General features: G+C 44.1%; 1 protein-coding gene across 1 annotated transcript in view; it reads right to left on the reverse strand.

Annotated features, from left to right (window-relative positions):
* The window catches only part of TMEM65 (transmembrane protein 65), a 90923-nt gene extending 86773 nt beyond the window's left edge, over nt 1-4150 (reverse strand). Inside the window, exon 1 of the mRNA XM_014522187.2 lies at nt 3591-4150. The gene's annotated coding sequence lies outside the window, so the exon portion shown is untranslated. The remainder of the gene's footprint in view (nt 1-3590) is intronic.
* Nucleotides 4151-4156: the final 6 nt, after the last annotated feature.

Consider the following 4156-nt stretch of genomic DNA (forward strand, 5'->3'; position numbering starts at 1 on the left):
CATACTCTCTGCCCACCCCGCCATCGCGGCTCCGCGCTCCGCAGCACTCCCTGCCCGCCTCGCCGCGCCCCCTCCGCCTGCCTCGCCGCTGCGACTCCGCGTTCCGCGCCACTGCCATTCCGCAGCGCTCCCTTTCCACCTCGCCGCACTCCCTGCCCTCCGCGCCACTGCCGCGGCTCCGCACTGTGTGGCGCCGCCGGCGGCCAGATAAAATGGCTTGGCAGCCCGCATGTTGGACAAGTCTGATTTAAAGCATACTTCTTATCACCGAGAAGAAATAGCACTTCCCATATTAAAAACATTTCTATGTCCAACACATACCATTAAACTTGGACTGCTTGATTTCTAGTAAGTTTTTACCCCAAAGGGACTCCTGATGCAACACCAAAGAGCACAAAATTAACAGCCTAATTCACAGTTCTTACCATACCATCAGCCTGTTTCTTAGCATCTTTTTTCGCAATAAGAAGACAGACCCAATGATAAATACTGGGCTCCGCCAGATGAACAAAGAGCAAAGGTGATATTGGTAAACTGGGGAAAATAATTAGAAAATTCAGCAAAAATATCAATCCCATCCCTCTTTACATTGTTCCTTCTTCACTTGTTACTCAAGAATCCAGTTAGATTGTCAACCACCTTGATCATTCATCCCTTCAGCCATTTCACGTTGCCAGGAAGCTACATCGCTTTCTTTCAGATACTGACCTCACAACTGTTATTCATCTCTGTCACACCTCAAGACTGCACCATGCCCCAACTCGTGTTATACCTTAAAATCCCTGGGAAAGCTAAACTTAAAACAGAAAGCAACTGTCCACTCAGTAAATCGAGCATTGCACTGTAAGCTTATTCAACCAAGGCTCCAAGATCTGCCTGTGGGCTTCCAGAGACGTTTGAACATACCAGTATAGATACACAAATCTAAGTGATTTGAGGCCTGTCTACTTAAAAGACTGGCAAAATGGCAAGTAGAGAGGGGCAAAGTTAAGAAGGATGAAGATACTGAAACCAGCTGCCTTCCCCTACCCCCTAAGTACAAAAAGGGCCTGTTGGCAGGGCATTCTACACAAAGACCCTATTTACTGGAATGCATCCCCTTCTCTTACCCCCAAAAGCCTGAATACGTTGACTACATTTTTGGAGATGGTCAATGTTTACTGGAGGTGGATTATCTAAGCCATCTATGGTGTGTAATTTAGTTCATCGTATTTGATGGGCTGGTGCTGTGTCTTTTGTACATGATAAATGTGCTTTTAGCTAGTTTCCAGCACAACAAGAGTGTAAGACTAGTGGGTCCTAGTAATTTTAAAACTCTAAATAAATTAGTTCAGTCTTGGTTCAATGCACTCCCTGCATCTATTCAGTGGAGACCCCACAGGCCCATAAAACCTAGTTCAAAAACTCTGTTCAAGACATGTAAAAAGACCAAAGCAAAACACCATTTCTTAGTGTTAAACGTTGACAGCATCCAGAACAATCTGATCTGGCAAAACCTTGGAAGAAAAATAAACGAATGTTTTCTTTGTTATACAATTCAAGACACTGGTGCCAATTCCTTAGAGGTTTGAGCTCTGAGGTAAAATGCCTTTGGCCACCCTTAATCACAGAATACAAAACAAAACCACAAATAAGGTTATGACGACACATGTAAACTGAACACAATTAAACATACACAGATGCTTCAACTCCTGTGTCAGACACTACATGTATTTATTATTGAATAATTGTCAGTTAATCTAAAGTCTTTATTACATATGTCCTTTTAATCAGTGCTTTTTGCTTCCACATACTAAATTGACAAGTAGGCACAGTAAGTATTTTATAGAAACAGAGAAATTTTTATACTATAGCTAGCAGCAATTGAGCAATGAGGCCATCTGTTTAATTCATCTCTGCATCAACCCTCAAACGTTACACTAGAATAACCTCTGTGTTTTGGTAGTGTTGGAGTGCTGTTGTAGCTGTGATGGTCCAGGAGATATGCAGGAGGCAAGGAAATTTTGTAGGTGATATCTTTCATCAAACCAGCTGTATGACTGCAATTGGTTTAGACAAGCTTTCAAATGCAGTGCATTCTTCAGGTCGCTTTTTGTGGTCTTCAGCCCACAAGAAGTGACCTGAAGAACACAGTGCATTCAAAATCTGGTCTAAACCTACAGCAACCATACAGGCAGTCCGATAAAAGAGATCACTGCCCCGAAATCCTTGCCCCTCACATACTGAAATAACAACCGTTTACATATATACAAAGATAAAATGAAGATAAAGGACTTACTCTGGCATCCATGCCATTACATAATATCCAGCTATGTACAAGCAGTGTGCACAGTCAGCTTAGGAGTGACAACAACTGCTACTGCTGGGTTGCAAGTTTGCACAAAAGCTTAAGGGAAAAAGCCTTCTGAGGCTGCTTACAAGAGTCTATTTAGGAAAAGTATAACGCACAAGAGGCTGTGTTAAAGGGAAACTAATATATGTTTTCTACTGCAAAGACCACGTGAGATCACAGGAGTTAGCATTGTAAAATTAGAGGCAAGTACAATTTAAGTCAGCATCAATTTACAACTTAACATACTCCCAGCTATGGTAAAAAGATATAGCTATAATCAGCTCATGTATTGCTTCACCAAAAACTAGGAAGTTTGCTTGATTTAAAAAAAAAAAAATCCCTGATGGGAGAGCAAGTGGCATTTAAATACATTATCATTTATGCAGGAAATAACATAAATGTATGTATGTATTAGTGGGGTGCAGGTTGCAACCATGTTGGTCTAAGGACACAGGCAGACAAGCTTCTTTATCAGTCCAACTTAAATAGTTGGAAAAATTGGGGGAAAAATACCAACTGTTTAAGATGGTCTAATAAAAGATATCAGATTCACCCAAAGAATCTTATCTGTATGTATTTGTGTGATTTTATGCATTCACATAAAAAGTACAGAGTTCTGTTTCTTCACTTAATGATGCTTCTGGGCCTGAAATCTGTAACTTTTATAGCAAGATTTGCTCAAGAACTGCAATCAGTGGATGCACGGATTACAGAAGTGCCCTTTCCAAGGGCGTATATTGCTACCACAGTCACAGAGGCCCCTCTAAAATGCAAGCTTCTCTTTTTGATGGCTGACAGCATCTTGAATATTTTTAGTCATCTGTATTTTCGGGTACCCAATACAATTAAGTGCTAAGAGTCTGTTTCACACTCAGGATTTTGTTTCACAGCCAGCCCCTCAATGTGTTGCACAAAGTTTTGAGAACAAGAGGTGGGTGAAAAATCCAAGTGATATTTGGCATATCACATTCATACTTGCATACACAATCACACACACACTTTCCAAGCACAGATGCCTGTCTGCACCTGAATGATTGTTCACTGAGGACTCCACCCAGTCCCTCAATTTAAGCAGATGCTCCCCATCCTGCAAAGCAGACGAGCAGCTCAGTGCTCCCAGGTATATTTCATAAACCGGTTCCCAGATATTTCATAAACCGGCTCCCAGAGTCGCAATGCAAATGTTCTAAAAAGGTGTGGAAAAAAAATAAATCCATGTTGCCCTTGCAGCAAGCCCGTGCGCCCTAAAAACAGTCACCTGCCTGCCCGGCCTCTTTGAACAGCTGCGTAAGGCTGTGACAGCCACTCAAGCACGAACAGCGCTGCCCGACAGTTTCCGAACCGCGGAGTGAAATTTGGACGGCGGAGGGTGTCGTCCCAGCGCACACTCGTGCGTCTCGCTGTTATTACCATTTTTGTGGAGTAAAAAAAAATAAAAAATCACGCGCTTGCCGCCTGCCAATTCTGCTGCTGCCCAAGGATTCGAGAGAGGAAAAGCTGAATGCTTATCCCCAAGAAACGAAAATAAATAAACGAGGCAGTGACGTTTCAGCCGCCTGCTAATTCTGCCACGGCTCAGGGGTGAAGGGGAGCCGCCGAGGCAGAGGGGGAAGGAAAAAGAGAGAAAAAGAAAAGAAACGGGGCTCCGGCGCTTCCCGGCCTGGTTGAGTTCGCCCCGCGTCCGAGGACGAGCGCACGCCGACCACAGCCGGACCGAGGGGGTTTGTGCCTGACATGTTTTCCCCGGACGTGTGAGCGGGTCTGACCCAGGGCAGCCGACTGAGGCGGACCCTTGTCAGACACCTCAGCGCCCGCGGGCCCCTC

The sequence above is a fragment of the Alligator sinensis genome, unplaced genomic scaffold (assembly GCF_000455745.1).
Source record: "Alligator sinensis unplaced genomic scaffold, ASM45574v1 scaffold681_1, whole genome shotgun sequence".
Lineage (NCBI taxonomy): Eukaryota > Metazoa > Chordata > Crocodylia > Alligatoridae > Alligator > Alligator sinensis.